Genomic DNA, 18,739 nt, shown 5'->3' with positions numbered 1-18,739 from the left:
CCTCCCAGTCCTCCCTAGTAGTCCCCGCCTACAGCGGACATTTTGTGTTCCCTCCCTTTGCTTCGTCTGCGTGAGGGCAGAGTGCATTGTGGGAAGGAGGAGGCGGGGCCGCTATATAAACGAGGGCAGTGAAGCTAAGGAGCCATTTTAGGGACGCTGTGGAAGTAGAGAGAGACGCGTACAGGAAAAGTCTGTTAGTCATGAAAAAAGTGAACAGTTGTGATGTGAAGAGTGGAGGAGGGAATGGGGCAGTTTAGAGATGAGATGAGAGGCAGAAGCGAACGGGGTCAGTACCCTGTGTGCTAACTCCTACACATATGTGGGGAACCAATGATGAAGAAAAAAAAATGTGCTCGCTACCTAGTTTAGGGGTACTTCATGAGTCACATGAAACTCACAGGGCTGAAAGCAGTCATTCATATGTATTAGCACTCCAGCAATTCCTGCATCTGGACGCACAGCAGTCACGGTGTCCAGGTCCACAACCCTTCTGAGGAAAGCTGGAAGTCTATAGGGTGTTGTTTCCCAACTAGTGTGCCTCCAACCTTTTCAAAACGACAGCTCCCTGCATGAATATAATAAGCAAATACAAAAACTGGGAACCAATCTAAGGGCATTGTATATGGGTGATGCGTGACCTATAATCGCAGGTGTATAAGGTGTATAATGTTAGACTTTTTTTTTTTTTTAAAATGAATCCAGAAGGAATAGTTAGTAAAAGTTGCTACTTAAAAGAATAGAGCATCAGGATTAACCCCTTAAGGACACAGGTTTTTTTTCTTCCTTTTTCCACTTAAGTTTTTTTCCTCCTACCCTTCTAAAAATCATAACTTTCAGTTTTCCACCTACAGACCCTTTTTTATTTATTTTTTTTCCCACCAATTTTACTTTGTAATGACCAATCATTTCACCACAAAATCTATGGCGAAAAAAAAAATATTTGGTAAAATTGGGGGGGGAAAACTCTGCCATTTTGTAAATTTTGGGGGCTTTCGATTCAACACAGTGCACTATTCGCTAAAAATGACACCTTATCTTTATTCTGAAGATCTATATGATTACAATGATACCCAAATTATATAGGTTTTAAAAGATTATGAAGGAAATTCATCAAGCTCCATAGTAGATTTTTTTTTACGTAAAAAAGTTGCACACACTTGCTCACGTGTGACTTTTCTATACATGCTGCGACTTTTTGATTTTTGCTCATTCCAATGCACATTTCTCAAATCTGCTCACATAGTAATTTTTATATATTTTTTCCTTTGCAGTGGTCATGTATTTATCAAATGTGGCTATTTAAGAAGAAATAAAAGTTGCATCTCCTTTTAAAAGTTGCATATGTATTCCAGGTCCAACCTGGCTTACAGAAAGTGCATACGTCCGCAGAAAAGGACATTAACACCCACTTTAACAACTGTTCTTGTTCTGCATCATGAAACAAAGCTACTAGATTAATGTTAATTATAGAAAAAAATAATTATATAACTAATAACTATTCATTTTAAGGTTGAAAATACATACTGCACACCTTGCTCATTTTAGGACATGTACAAGCTGGCGTACCCACTAAATTTTAAAATTAATGTTTGGTTAAAATAGAATAAGGCACAAAATAATTGTGTAAGAATTTTTACAGACTACGTAAATAACCCATATGTGGCACTAAAATTTTTCTTAAAAAAAAAAAAAAAAAAGAAACATCCATAGTAATACAGCTTTATGCACATTTTGGGGTGGATAACCTACCGAGCCATTTTTTTTTTTTGTGGCTTCACTATTATATACTTTCCTGTTGGTGCTGCGCTGAGGCCGGAGTTTAAGTCAGGAAGGAAGACAGCACAGCACCAACAGGAAAGTATGTAATAATGAAGCCACAAAAAAAAATGGCAACGCGAGACTCTGCCCACCAACATCACAAAATGCAGGCTCAAAATTAAAGCTTCCAGAGTACAGATAGTCATGGTGTGGCAAAGTATGTTTTTAATATTTTTTAATCTCTGAGGAGGGAGTGCAGTTATTTAGTGTCAGGTAGGCCAGTGAGGGTGTCACCCTATGCAGTACGCCCCCCCCATCACTCTCTAGCTACCCTATTGGTAATAAAGGGTAGATAAAGAACTTCCGCTATTAACATAAGGGAAAACTTAAGGGAAAAAGCTTTCGTAAACGGGTTTCCCGGGTTTTGCTTACATTTTTTAATTTTTTTTTTAAATATAACAGCTTTATTCAATACTAAACCAAATATACTCTGCAAAAAAAAAAAAAGTCTAGAGAATATCGATGATGTACAGTGCTGAAACAGTCACCGCATATGTGTTTGGACTCCTGCATTTTTCTTCTACATATGTACCATGGTGTCTATTTTACTATTCTTATGCATTGTTTTGTGATTTTTTTTCTAATGTAATTATGGGTATTTTTTTTTATTTACCAATTGCATCATAAACAAAACCAATACAATATATTACAATATCCATTTAACTGTAAATGGTACGGACTCCTCTAATAAAGTTCTCTCCTAATCCAAATTCTGTGAGGACTTTAAACAGGAAGCCCCATTCCACCCTGTCGAACGCTTTGTTGGCATCCAAAGACAGGATGGAACGGGTCCCCCCCCCCGTACTCACTCACAATAATCTTCTAACATTTCCATACATATTTCTTCCTGGGATTAAACCCTTCTGCTCCTCTCCCACTATCTGGTTAATTACCCTGGCCAATCTCTCTGCCCAAATCTTTGCAAATATCTTCCTGTCAGTATTGAGCAGAGAGATTGGCCAAAAGGCATCCATCTCCCTGCTATCCTTTCCTTTTTTTGGTATTAAAATAATGACTGCATCAAGCATGGATGGGGACAACTTCCCCACTTTTAAGGATTCATTGAATACCTCCAAAGAAAAATCAACAGTGGGTCCCCAAACCTCCTATATATTTCAAACACGAATCCATCTGAGCCTGGTGCAGAATTTCCAGACATCTTCTTGAGTGCCCCTTCCAGTTCCTTAACCCCTTAAGGACACATGACGTACTGGAACGTCATGTGTCCACTCCCGATCTATAACGCGGGGCCACGGCGTGGCCCCGCGTCATAGCGGTTCGGGCCCGGCCTCTAACAACGGCCGGGACCCGTGGCTAATAGCGCGCGGCATTGATCGCTGTGCCGCGCGCTATTAACCCTTTAGACGCGGCGTTCAAAGTTGAACGCCGCGTCTAAAGTGAAACCGAAACCATGCCGGCTAGCTCAGTGGGCTGTTCGGGATAGCCGCGGTGAAATCGCGGCATCCCGAACAGCTGACAGGACAGCGGGAGGGCCCCTACCTGCCTCCTCGCTGTCCGATCGCCGAATGACTGCTCAGTGCCTGAGATCCAGGCATGAGCAGTCATGCGGCAGAATCATCGATCACTGGTTTCTTATGAGAAACCAGTGATCAATGTAAAAGATCAGTGTGTGCAGTGTTATAGGTCCCTATGGGACCTATAACACTGCAAAAAAAAAGTGCAAAAAAAAAGTGAATAAACATCATTTAACCCCTTCCCTATTAAAAGTTTGAATCACCCCCCTTTTCCCATAAAAGAAAAAACACAGTGTAAATAAAAATAAACATAAATGGTATCGCCGCGTGCGGAAATGTCCGAATTATAAAAATATATCGTTAATTAAACCGCACAGTCAATGGCGTGCGCGCAAAAAAATTCCAAAGTCCAAAATAGTGCATTTTTGGTCACTTTCTATATCATGAAAAAATGAATAAAAAGCGATCAATAAGTCCTATCAATGCAAAAATGGTACCGTTAAAAACTTCAGATCACGGCGCAAAAAATGAGCCCTCATACCGCCCCATACACGGAAAAATAAAAAAGTTATAGGGGTCAGAAGATGACAATTTTAAACGTATAAATTTTTCTGCATGAAGTTATGATTTTTTCCAGAAGTGCGACAAATTCAAACCTGTATAAGTAGGGTATCATTTTAATCATATGGACCTACAGAATAAAGGTAAGGTGTAATTTTTACCGAAAAATGTACTACGTAGAAACGGAAGCCCCCAAAAGTTACAAAATGGCGTTTTTTTTTTCAATTTTGTCTCACAATGATTTTTTTTCCCGTTTCACCGTAGATTTTTGGGCACAATGACTGACGTCATTACAAAGTAGAATTGGTGGTGCAAAAAATAAGCCATCATATGGATTTTTAGGTGCAAAATTGAAAGAGTTATGATTTTTTAAAGGCAAGGAGCAAAAAACGAAAATGCAAAAACGGAAAAACCCCCGGTCCTTAAGGGGTTAAAGGGGTTGTGCGCTGCCCTGACTTTTGGAGCTCCGCTCACAGCGTCCCGAAGTTCATTACTCCGAACGATGTGTGCGGGCTTCCGTGTTCGCGGCCGCCGGGCGTGACGTCACGCCCGGCCCCTCGTGACGTCTCGCCCGCCCCCTTTACCAAATTCTATGGGAAGGGGGCGTGACAGCGGTCGCGCCCCCTTCCCATAGACTTTTGTTGAGGGGGCAGGCGAGACGTCACAAGGGGCCAGGCGTGATGTCACGCCCGGCGGGCGCGAACACAGAAGCCCGCACACAGCGTTCGGTGTAATGAACTTCCGGACGCTGTGAGCAGAGCTCCAAAAGTCAGGGCAGCGCACAATCCCTTTAACTGTGATCTCTTCATTAAGCCCTGTCCTCTGTTCCTCACTCACCTTCGGAATTGCTAAGTTTTTCAAATACTCCTCTATTTCCTCCTTCTCTATTATACTTTCCCTCTTATCGAGTTTACGATAGTATTCAGTTGCCATGTCCTCCATCTCTTGTTTGCCAAAAACGATCTTTCCTTGTTCATCTGATAAACCTTTGATTTTCATACTCCCGTTGATTCCTTACTATTCCCATTAGCCATTTGCTCGTTCTACCACTTTCCATGAATTTTTTTGTCCCCAAAATAACAATCTTTGCTGGGCTTTCTCCCTCACAAAGTCCTAGTATTTTCTTTGGGATTCCTATAAACTTTCCCCTGCCTTAGGGTCTTGTGCCCTACTGAAGGAGATCTGTGCTTCTTCCACTTGTTTAATCAAGACCCTCTCTTTTTCCTTCACTTTCTTTCTGACCCTGCTTATGTTTCTGTACAAGCACCCTCTCAAAATGGCTTTCAGGGCGTCCCAAACGATATGCAGATTAGCTGTTCCTTTATTATTTTGCCAGAATTCAATTAACTCCTCTTTAATTCCATTCATGACCTCCTCTCCTATTTCCAGCCAGTGAGGGTGGATATAAAATTTCTTCCCCAATGTTTTTTTTCCCCCTCTCTAACTTTTACCCAACAACACATTATTGAATGATCTGAAACTACCCCAGGCTCATATCTTATTTTGTTGCTTTTCATTAGGGCACTAATATATTCAACTTAGTCCTGGCTGAATATCGTCTCCTTCCGTGTGCCATCCCCTCCCATGTATCCCCTGAATTCACATAGTAGCATTCCAAGGTGTGGAGTTCATCAATAACACACTTATTCACAATACAGGGTATCTTTACTGTCTCCGGGATGTATTAAGGCAAGGCTCTCCACCAGCACCTCAGCGTATTCCTACTCTGGCCGCGCAGCCCTGGGGAACCGGCGTCTCCCCTCCACACCAGCCCCGTACGTCAACCTCCTTCTGCACCGCCTTGTGCTCTCTGTTACTCCGGAAGAGATCCCGGCTTCCTCCTCGGAAGGTTCTGCCCCCCCTTGTCCCGACAGGCTCCACCCAGCCACCGCATTGAAGTGGCTGGCACAACACAGGGGCCATCCTCCCTCCTTCGGGCCGTTTCCACAATAAGCGCTGGCATCCATCTCGATCCCCGGATCCCAGCATGTCCGACGGGAGAGGGGCGGGAGAGAGAGCTAAGCCACGGGAGACAGAGCTGACAGGCTCACATACTCCTGTCACGTGACCCCCAATGTAATTATGCTTACATGTGGTTTGTTTATCAAGGTCGTTTGACTAATTGATAAATAGATCGCACGTTAGCAAAAGTAAGCTAAAAAAAATGTCATATAAAAGCCATACCTTTGAAAAGAATGATAAATCTCCTTCTATAACTTTTTGTGCAAAAATTTGCATGTTTAACCCCTTAGGGACTCAGCCCATTTTCACCTTAAGGACTCAACCCTTTTTTGCTATTCTGACCACTGTCACTTCATGCATTAATAACTCCTCTGGGATGCTTTTACCTTTTTTTTTTTTTTATTACGAGATAGTTTTTTCGTGACATATTCTACGTTAACAAAGTGGTAAATTTTCGTATTTACTTGCATCCTTTCTTAGTGAAAAATCCCATGAAAATGTTTTAAAATTAGCATTTGTCTAACTCTCTCTGCTTGTAAGGAAAATGGATATTCCAAATACATTATATATTGATTCACAAATACAAGGGGAGATTTGTCAAAACCTGTCCAGAGGAAAAGTTGCCCAGTTGTCCATAGCAATCAATCAGATCACTTCTTTAATTTTTCACAGGCCTTCATGAAAATGAAAGAAGCAAGCTGATTGTTTGCTATGGGCAACTGGGAAAGTTTTCCTATGGAAAAGGTTTTGATAAATCTCCTATCATGATTATATATATATATATATATATATATCAGTGGCGTAGCGTGGGTTGTCAGCACCCGGGGAAAGGCAAGTAATTTGCACCCCCTAACCCGTGGATTTTAGCACTCGAGTCTCTTCCACTAGATTAGTTAAAGAAACCCTTACCCCCTAAGCACATGTATTGTTTGTTATGAAAATACTGATGTAATTAAAGTAAAATGCATCTAAATACAAGTTTATTTTCAAACACTTTATTGAGTGGGAACAGGCATTACGCATTCTCCACATTTTCAGCAGGTCTATGAATACAAATCTACAAATGTAGTAACCTAGCATGGGCCATTCTATTATATGTCGTCTCACAACCATCGTAAACGACAAAAAATATCAAAAACTAAACATCAAAATGGAACCATACCCTGGAGATGATCCAAGACTGGGCTAGATGGAGCCAACTTCCTCAATCCTGTACCTCTAATTGTAATTATTTAATAGAAGTGCAAGATATCAATCTGTATATAATATACATATTAATTTAAATTCGCCTGCTTTTAATTAGCGCAAATTTTTCAACAACGGAATTAAAATCTACATTAACCCCTTAAGGACTCGAGGTTTTTCCGTTTTTGCACTTTCGTTTTTTCCTCCTTACCTTTTAAAAATCATAACTCTTTCAATTTTCCACTGAAAAATCCATATTAAGGCTTATTTTTTGCGTCACCAATTCTACTTTGCAGTGACATCAGTCATTTTACCCAAAAATTCACGACGAAACGGAAAAAATAAATAATTGTGCGACAAAATCGAAGAAAAAATACAATTTTGTAACTTTTGGGGGCTTCCGTTTCTACGCAGTGCATATTTCGGTAAAAATGACACCTTATCATTATTCTGTAGGTCCATACGGTTAAAATGATACCCTACTTATATAGGTTTGATTTTGTCGTACTTCTGGAAAAAATCATAACTACATGCAGGAAAATGTATACGTTTAAAAATGTCCTCTTCTGACCCCTCTAACTTTTTTATTTTTCCACATACAGGGCGGTATGAGGACTCATTTTTTGTGCCGTGATCTGAAGTTTTTATCTGTACGATTTTTGTTTTGATCAGACTTTTTGATCACTTTTTGTTCATTTTTTAATGGTATAAAAAGTGACCAAAATACGCTTTTTTGGACTTTGGAATTTTTTTGCACGTACGCCATTGACCGTGTGGTTTAATTAATGATATATTTTTATAGTTTGGACATTTACGCACGTGGCGATACCACATATGTTTATTTTTATTTACACTGTTATTTTTTTTGTGGGAAAAGGGGGGTGATTCAAACTTTTATTAGGGAAGGGGTTAAATGACCTTTATTAACACTTTTTTTAAAACTTTTTTTTTGCAGTGTTATAGGTCCCATAGGGACCTATAACACTGCACACACTGATCTCTCATCTTGATCACAGGCTTGTATTAACACGCCTGTGATCAGTGTTATCAGCGCTTGACTGCTCCTGCCTGGATCTCAGGCACGGAGCAGTCATTCGTCGATCGGACACTGAGGAGGCAGGTAAGGGCCCTCCCGGTGTCCTGCAAGCTGATCGGGACGCCGCGATTTAAATATATGTCCTGCGTCGTTAAAGGGTTAAAGTCTCTCAATGGACAGTATTGCTAGATTACTCAGTCTTTCTTGGCTCATTGTAGATCTCTGATATGTTTTAATTAGTTTAAGTTTTGAGAAACTTCTTTCACAACTCGCTGTAGAAACAGTGATAGTAAGAAAGATTCTTAATGTGACAACAAAGTTAGTTAAACTTTCTTGCAGCTTCCACTTATACACCCAGCGAAGCAAATCTAAAGCTGACCAGTTTGAAACCTGCTCATCAGGATTGACCTTATACAAGATAATGTGGTGCCGAAGTCGAGTTATTTCGGTGAGCATAGATGCAGCATTCAATTCCGTGTACTGAGAACACGTGTGCTGAATTTGTTTCTTAATAAAATCATCTTTTTTAGTATCCAACAATGTTTGGATTTGCAAAAAAGCTTATCGCTGGTGCAGCGTATTCATCTGCGTAGTACGTTTTTTTTTTATTTCTGCCTGAAGCTGATCAGTTGCTTCCAATTGTTCTCTGCTTGTTTCCTGTATTAAGATCAAGCCAGCATCGCAACTGTTCTCACCATCCATCTTCTTGCGTCTTCCAACTCTTCTCTCTGTAGGTATGCAATAGGTTTTGCATACCTGCAGAGCTTTCTCAGTTGCCTTTTACACTAGACTATCATGTTTTTCATGACAAAATAAAGTCAATGCTTTTAACTTTTGCACGCATTGATCAAGCGCAAGTCCTTCTTGCTGCAGGTAGATCTGAGTATCATTTACTTCGGTTAGTACTGGGTTCCAAAAATGCAAGAAAGAGAAAAAAAACATGTCATTATGCAAACTTAAAGACTTCCTGCATCACCCCTGGTTTCAGAGGTTTCTTCCGGCCCATCTCTCAACGCTTACAAAGTGTCTATTATTTTCTCAGTGTACGCACACAGCTTCATGCGTTGAACAACATCTTGTGTTACACGATCGCTTTACACAAATTGGTACATGTTTCTTAAGGATATCCCACCTGTGGGTGGAGCTTGAGAAAAATGAATACACCTTTTCCACAGTGCCGAAGAAAGTAACAGACTTTGTCCCAACACCAACTGCATGCATCCCAGCAAGATTGAGCGAGTGATTGTTACGTGGCACAAACATTGCTTTGGGATTCATATCCAAAATAAGTTTTTGTACACCACTAATGTGTCCAGCCATAGTCGCAGCATTGTCGTATCCCTGGCCATAGCAATGCTCTAGTTTAAGGCCATCAGCTTGCAACTTGTCACAAATTTGTTTTGTAATGACATCAGCTGATTTCCCATATAACTGAATAAAGTCAATGAAAGACTCTGTCACATGGACTCCTGAATCTTCAATATGCACATATCGAATCACTTGGGACATTTGGTCAGTGTGTGAAATATCAGTAGTGCTATCAAACATTATAGCAAAATACTTGGCCTTTATGATATTTTGAAAGATGACTGTTCGAATGTGATCGCCGAGCAGACTAATAAACTCATTCTGGCTCTGTGGAGAGAGATAGGACACAATGTAACCATCTGTGCGTTGTACTCTGTGAAGATGTTGTTTGGCAACTGGGTCATATTTGTCGAGTAACTTGAAAGTTTCTAAGAAATTTCCACAGTTACCATCTGTCTTTAAATCTTCAGAGTGACCACGTAAGGGTAAGGTTTGCCTGGCTAGATACAGAACACAATCAAGTATTCTGACTAAGATTGCCTTCCATTTTTCAAATGACCTCTGTTGTGCAAGCTGGGCAGCGGCATCAATAGTCTCCTGTTTATGCAGCCGCATTTCTAATTCTTTCCATATTGTAAATGCACTCAAGTGATATGAACTGCGCTCATGCTCTAGTAATCTAGGGCTTAACTTTCTCCATGCATTAAATCCACTTGACTTTCAAAATTAACTTTTCCCTTTAGCCTTCTGAAAAAGCATGCAAGGAAAACAATATGCAGCATTGTTTACAGGAGAAAACACCAACCATGTCCTTAACATAGTCTCACCATTGTCCAAATGTATGTAGAACCAATCCTTGGAAAATGACCTGCCATTACTGTCTCTTAGAAACCATGCATCCTTATTCTGCAGTTCCTCTGTCCCTCGCCTGACAAGTTCAGTTTTCAAGGTTTCATACATGGTTTCAGGCCTATAGCCAATATCAGTATAAACTTTTTGGTCAATATTTTCTGGCAAATTTGGCTGAGTATAAACATCCTTAGATGAAACTGTCTCTGCTTCTAATGCAGGAACATGAATGTCTACTGACACAGGATCAGGATTATGAGTCTCCTGTGTTGCTGCTGATGTTCCTGCTGTAATTTCAGCAGTACTCACCAAAAACCGGTGAAGGCTTCCAGCTAACTTAGCTTGTTGCTCTGTCTCTATCTTTCTCCTTTTCCTGCCTTGTGCACCAGATTCTTTTTTGTATGGCATGATACAGGTGTAGTATTCAGCTAAAATTCTAAAAAAAGAAAATCACTTTCTTGCCTTGCTGCGCTTTTAGCACCCCTTCATTGTATAACCATTTCTTTACTCTTAACATAATGTTTATTCACCTTCATGCCTATTGCCTTACTCTTTCAGCAAAAAATAAAAATAAATTAAAGGTTGCTAGACCCACTGGCTTACATCAACTTATGTTGAGCTGGAGCAGCTACATATGGATCGAAATCTGTCTTGTCACTGTTGGACCAACCAAACTTCAATCCATCTGGTCAGCTCAACATGCCAGTATTGACCTGCAGACCGGGAACATCCCAAAGAAACTTCAGTTTTGGAGATGCTCTGCTAGCACTACACAGCCAGCCCACTGAGCCCAGCACTACTCCATTCAGTCCTGACTCCTACCTTTTTTTTCACCGGACCCTATCACAGCAGTCAGCAGGCTAAGTTTTCTCCTCCAGGTCCTCCTAGGTTTTCCTCCTGCAGCGTCTGTCACCACTGGCTCCCTCTCTCCTCTCTGGCCTGTGTCACCTGCTTGCCGCCTCTGCCAGCTTCTTCTTGCTGCTGCCTGGGCTGGTCTGGTGTGCTTCTCTCCCACGCTCAGCGCTGCGCTGGGCGGCCGCTGCACTGTCCCTCCCCAGATAGCCCCTCGCTCTCTCTTCGCACCCACCGCACCGCATGCCTGGCACCCCCTCCACACAGGGGCGGATCCAGAGTCTAGTCTCGGGAGGGGCACTATTAGAGTATTTTGTGTTGGCGGACAGAAAATAAGGTGTTGCTTAAGGTACTTACAATATTAAATGTATCATACAGTCCTAACCTTGTTTAAGAACCATAGGCCATGTTCACACGTCAGAATTTCCAATTCGGAATTTGGCCCGGGCATTCCGCTGTAGCAGAGTCCCGTTGAATTCAACAGAATTCTGCTGTGCTCACGGCAGAATATCCATGCCAGAGGTTTCCAGCACGGAAATTCTGTTTTCTGTCTCCGCAGAAAGAATGAACACATTCGTTCTTTCTGCAGACACCGCACGGAATGCTTAGCCATCTAGGAGACGGCTGTCCGCACAGAGATTTTCCCTGCGGACAGATAGGATATGTTTAAACAGATATATCAATGTTACAAAGATCATAAGACATTTTAAGCAGTTTACGTATAATATATTAGAATGTTTACATAAACAGGACTGCACATAGGAGACATTGTCACACATTTAGTGGGAGATTCATCAAAACCTGTCCAGAGGAAAAGTTGACCGGTTGCCCATAGCAACCAAGGCCTTTTTACAAATGAAAGAAGCGATCTGATTGGTTGCTATGGGCAACTCAGCAACTTTTAGACTGGAAGAAAGGAGATTTTGTCTAAGGCAAAGGAAAGGGTCTAAGGCAGGGGGCATTATATGTGAGTGGCACAGGACATTGGGCATTATATGTGGAGGCACAGGACAGCCCCCCTGTCATATGCCCATATAATGCCCCCCTGACATATGTCCCCTGACTTATAATGCCCCCTGTCCTTTGCCCCTCACATATAATGCCCCATGTCCTGTGCCCCTCACATATAATGCCCCTTGAGGGGGCAGGACAGGGGGCATTATATGTGAGGGGCACAGGACATGGGGTATTATATATGAGGGGAACATGACAGGGGGGCATTATATGTGAGGGGCATTATAAGAGGGGCATTATATGTGAGGGGCACATGTCGGGGCATTATATGTGGGGGCACATGATGGGGGCATTATATGTGGGGGGCACATGACAGGGGGGGCATTATATGTGAGGGGCACATGACGGGGGGCATTATATGTGAGGGGCACATGACAGGGGCGCATTATATGTGAGGGGCACAGGACAGCGGGTATTATAAGTGATGGGCACATGACATTATAAATATGCGGCAAATGTCGGGGGCATTATATGTGCATTATATGGGCACATGACAGGAGGCCCCTGTCGTGCCCCCACATATATTGCCCCCTGACATGTGCCCCCACATATAATGCCCCCCTTACATGTGACCCTGACTTATAATGTCCCATGTCCTGTGCCCCTTACATATAAAGCCCCCCTGACATGTGCCCCTCACATATAATGCCCCCTGAGGGGGCAGGACAGGGGGCATTATATGTGAAGGGCACATGTCAGGGGGGGCATTATATGTGAGGGGCACAGGACATGGGGTATTATATATGAGGGGCACATGACGGGGGGGGGGGTCCTGTAATGTGCCCCCACATATAATGCCCCCCTGACATGTGCCCCTTACTCATCATTTGCCCCGTCACCTTTCTCCCACGCTGCGGCTGCTCCATTCCTGCAGTCAATGAGAGCCGCGGGGACGTGATCTCCGGGCGCCGGCGCGATGATGTGATGTCATCGTGCCGGCCTGCCGTGATTGGCTCTCACTGACTGCAGGAATGGAGCAGCCGGGCGTGAGAAAGGGGTGGTGGAGCGGGACAGCCGACAGTTCCCGCTCCACCATGCGATAGTTCAGGAAGAGGGGCAACAATCTCGGGGGGGGGGGGGGCAATTGCCCCGTCGCCCCCCCCCCTGGATCCGCCACTGCCTCCACAGTGGGCGACGACCCGGCTGCTCGGATCGGATTCGCATAGACAGCACTGCAGAGAGAGAAAAGTGATCAGGCAGGGTCAGAGAGCTGCGAGCGCGCCCCCCCCCCCCAGATGGCCCTCCCAGCACCCTCCACGCTACGCCTCTTATATATATATAAATATATATATATATGTTTGTATATATCTATATATCTTGTGAGAAGGGGAAAGGCATCGTGGTGGATGGACGATATGTGTCACCAAGGCCCCATGGGCTTGGTGAAGTAAGAGCCGGTATTTATTCACTGTCTGTGCTGCTATGCAGACTGACACTATGGCTGTAGTATGGCTGGAGGGCCAATCCGGGACGGCTCTTACTGAGAATGGTCAAGTGCTGGGTGGGGCCATTCCCCACTATCCAGACCGCTTTTTGTTAGCCTTAAAGGCAGCCTGCTTCACCAGCTGAGGGGTATTTGTTAGTTGCAGCTCACACTGCCAGAGAGAGCTAAATGTGGAGTTCTTCCCTGCGCTTGCTCCAAGGTTGGAAGCTGGTGAACAGCCTGCCTGGAAGCCTGGAAAAGACTTGCTTGATACCACATGGCATGGACTCAGGTGTGAACAAACACCTAAGGAATACAGGTGGACTTTTGTTACGTTTTCCTTTGTTCTGCATTTAAAGATTTGTTTGCTGTGTGCCAAGTGTGAATAAGTGAATAAAACACTGAACTTTGATTTGAAAAGTAGTTTCCTTGCCTCTATACTGCAACCGCACCTATCTGCAAGAGCAAGTCATCATAATTTATGTATATATATGTATATATGCAGATAAGGTCAGGCTGCTCACCACTCTCGCGTTTGCTGCACTATCTCGTGCTACGGACACCGGTACCGCCCCCGGCTTGGTAGAAGTCACACAGAAAAGAAAACGTCCGGCACTCAGGAAGATGCAGGTAAAACTTGTCAATGGCTTTATTCACACGCTTAGGCAGGACACAATCTGACGCGTTTCGCACACTCAGGTGCTTAGTCGTAGATAGACATACACTCAATAATGCAGGTTAAAATACACATGAGTTTGGTCACATGACCACATGAATCTTAATTAAAAACAGTTGGTTACAAAACATGGCATTGGGAATCATGATCACATTTGATCGTTCGGAGAAAGTTCACACAAGGATGCAGGCAATGCGGCTTTAGGTTTCAAATTTTGAGTAACATTTAAATTTCAATCTCGAATGGTCTAAAAACTAGTTCATCAATACTACCGATATTCATATTAATTTGGAGGTACATATTTACCGAAATAGACAATTTGAACTATACCTGCACATCAAGATCCGAAATGTTTATATATAGATCAATAACCGCATAATGTGCATCTCACCGTGTGAACATTCCCCTATAATTTGCGACAATTCAAGATTTATTATATGTGCACAAGAAACGAAGAGTACATATTGGACCGGGAACTAAACATACGTGATTGATAATAAATTGTATACATCAACTATATTCTCTTATTCAATTTATGCACACGTTAACATTAAATCCAATCTTTTATTTAACCCTTGCGGGAATCTTGTTCCCAAGAGGAACATCCAATGTGCCTCTCTATTGTATAATTTCTTTCTAAGATCGCCTCCCCTAGGTCCTAACGTGACTTTTTCTACCCCCAATACTCGTAAATGGGTGGTGTCCCCTGAATGGGACTCCCTAAAGTGACGTGACAGCATGGACATGCTAGTCAAACTACTTTTAGCATCCGTAATATGTTTCCTAAACCTCACTTTTAATGAATTACCCGAGCATCCTACATATTGCAAATTACAAGCAATACATGTTGCTACATATATAATGGATTTAGTGTTACAATTGATATACTGGTGTATATTGTATGTCCTATTTGTTGTACAAGACGTTACGGTATTTGAATTTACCATGTGTGTACATGTGATGCATCTAGTATGACCACATTTGCGATTACCTATATTCCTCAACCAGTCCCGGTCCTTTACACTTTCCTTTTGACTGGTAAATAGACTAGGTGAGACTCTGGTTCCAATAGTGGGGCCTCTCCTGGACACAATAGAAATACCTTCTGATAATAAGTCTCTTAATATTGGATCTGTTTCTAATACCGGAATATATCTATTTATTATTTTCTTAATCTGTCCAAATTGAGTACTGTATGAAGTCACGAAAAATGGTGGTTTATCTTTACTCGGATTTATATTTTCATTTTTAATTGTATTTTTGGCTAATTTGCCTCCAACCTTATGTGAGTCCCTTCTATTTTTATGCCTACTGGAATAGGATACTAGTTCCTCGCGCCCCCGTCCCTCTATTCTTATTTCTGCTTTTTTTAGTATTTTTTCGCTATAACCCCTCTGCTCCAATCTAGTATGAAGTTCCTCTGCTGCAATTTTAAATTGTTTCTCACTAGAGCAGTTACGTTTTATTCTACATAATTCGCCATAGGGAATATTATCCAGGACATGTCGTGGATGGCAGGAGGAGGCCAATAAAATAGAGTTAGAGGCTGTATCTTTTCTATAGGGGCGAATTTCTATACCATCACTCCCACTAATCAGCGAAATGTCCAAAAAATTTATTGTATTTTTATCGAAATGTGAGGTGAACCCCAAATTTAAGTTGTTGTTCCCAATATACTTAACAAATTCCGAAAATAGTGTCTCCGTACCCCTCCAAATTATCAATAAATCGTCTATGTAACGACTGATCCAGTGTATATTATCATAATATGGGTTTTTATCACTGAAAATAAAGAGCTGCTCCCAATGAAACATGTAGATATTTGCAAAAGACGGGGAATATTTGGCACCCATTGATGCTCCCCTGGTCTGCAGGTAGAAACCACCATCAAACACAAAGTAGTTGTGTTTAAGCAAAAACTCCGTGGCGATGGTGATAAATTCCCGCAGACCAGGGGAGTATGTGCTGAATTTTTCCATATGGACGGACAGGGCCTCTAGGCCCTTAGACCAGGGAATGCATGGATATAAGCCTATAACATCACAGGTTGCCCATGACAACTGCTCATCCCACGCAATTTTTTCTAAGATATTGATCACATGTTTAGTATCTTGTGTGAACGTGGGGGTGATTTTGGTCAGGGGTTGGAGATGGTGATCCACCCACTCCCCAAGGCGCTCCCCCAACGACCCAATGCCAGCAACTATTGGCCGAAGGGGAGGTGGAAATATACCTTTGTGCACCTTGGGGAGTGAGTGGAACACTGGGGTAACTGGATTCTCTACAAATAGATATTCTTCCAGTTTTTTGTTGATTGCCCCCAGGGCTACACCCTCTTCCAATATATTCTTAAGTTCCATTTGGTACGTTTTAGTAGGGTCATTTTTTAATTTACAGTAAGTTGATGTGTCTGATAACATATCCTCATTGAGTTGTTTATATAACCCTGAATCCAGAACAATAATATTTCCACCTTTATCGGCATTACGTATAGATAATTCCTTCAATGCTATACGTTCATTTTTATTTAGATTATCATAAACATTATCACGAGACACCTGTTCATTAAGTTTCACTAGGTCCCGCTCGACCAACTCCTGGAATCTATCCAGCGCCTCCGAACGGGAGGCAACAGGATAGAAACCAGGGTTGGCCGAGCGGTAGTTATTATTCCGACTATCATCAACAACTGTATTTTCTTTCTGCAAGCAAGTGAGCTGTAATAATACATTTTGATCCTTGAAATTAGTAACATTAACATTTACTTCATTAACCTCACCATCGCTCGCTACTGATCCTTCCACAACTATACCTGAAGGTTCCCCCTCCTCATGACTCATAACCCCCTTGTGAAAATGTCTTTTGAGAGTGAGTCCTCTTGCCAATTTATTAACATCTAGTATGGTATTGAAAAGTTCAAACTTACTTGTCGGCACAAAATTCAGTCCTTTACCAAGTACAGTAATCTGGTCAGCAGATAAGATGCATGCAGATAAGTTCATTACCGGATTTATCTCGGAACCAGTAGCGGAATAGAAGAAGAGACAAGGTCCGGCACTAGGTTGCAGGTAAAAACTTCTTATTCCTTTATTTCAAGATTCTGCAGTACAGGGTAGAAAGTCTGACGCGTTTCGCTAAAAAGCTTAATCGTAGACTGCCGTACAATCACAGGGGACAACTTAAAATACCGGAGGTATAAGTCACATGACTAACCTCGTCATTGTTAATAACATATTACATATAAAACCTGGAATTGGAATCCATTCAGAGCATTACATGTGGTGTCTGTTCACACTCTTAGATTATCATGCACTGCGTTAGAGACTATTTCATATTTATTATTCACTGATTGCAAGACTAAGAGCTTCCATAGCAATAAATTGTATTGTAAAATGGATTTTGACCTCTTGTTAATTTTATATTTTTAAGAATCGCAGTGAATGAAAATGGAGTGTGAACTAGACGTACAAATTATCATGTAAATAAAGAAACCGCAATAAAGGGGGAGGAAAAGGGAACACACGAGCAAGAAAAATTCAAATTTGGCACGGGAAAAGAGAGATTTTTTATATATACATATATATTTATCATTATCAGAACGCGCACATGGGAAAGGCACACAATACAGTTAGTGCGTAATATTATACGCTACTGACTGTCATATGAGAGCAGCATCAATTATTTATGTGTGAATATTAACAGGATGAAATAAATGGAGACCTTTGATGAGCAATTTTTTATGATTTTTATTTATAATTTTTTGTGTATATATTATTATTACTTTTTATCTTTAAATATTTCTTATTTTTATTTTTATATTTATATTGTTATTGTTTATAATTTACTATTATTTATTGTTATGCCATAGTATCCTAGATGACATTGACATCTTTCCTATTTCATTATGTTTATTTATTCATTATTATTTTTATTTTTGTTGTTATTATTATTTTGTTATTTGTTTTGTTATTATTATTTTATATCACTATTATTATTATTTTTTGTTTTTATTATCTATTTTTTTTTTTTTTTCATTATTGATTATTTGTTTTTATGTTTTTTATATTTAATTTTGTTTTTCATTTTTGTTATTATTTATTTCATGTTATTATTTTTATAATTGTTATTGTAAATATTTTTATACATTTTTATATATTTTTATTATTATTATTTATTATTGATATTTATCATTATTATTATATCTCCTCATTACTAATAATATCCAAGTATGGATACTATCATGCTATTCCATAACATAAAATTAAGACATACTGTATTTATCGGTGTAAACCACGCACCGGCCTATAACACGCACCCTCATTTTACCAAGGATATTTGGGTAAAAAAAGTTTTTTACCCAAATATCCATGGTAAAATGAGGGTGCGTGTGTGCGCGTGTATACCCCGATACACCCCCAGGAAAGGCAGGGGGAGAGAGGCCGTCGCTGCCCGCTTCTCTCCCCCTGCCTTTCCTGGGGTCTATAGCGCTGCTGCCGGCCCTTCTCTCCCCCTGGCTATCGGCGCCGCTGCCCGTTCTGTCCCCCTGACTATCGCTGCCGGCGCCCCATTGCCGATAGCCA

Source organism: Hyla sarda, chromosome 1 (assembly GCF_029499605.1).
Source record: "Hyla sarda isolate aHylSar1 chromosome 1, aHylSar1.hap1, whole genome shotgun sequence".
Taxonomy (NCBI): Eukaryota; Metazoa; Chordata; class Amphibia; order Anura; family Hylidae; genus Hyla; species Hyla sarda.
This window is presented reverse-complemented; position numbering follows the sequence as displayed.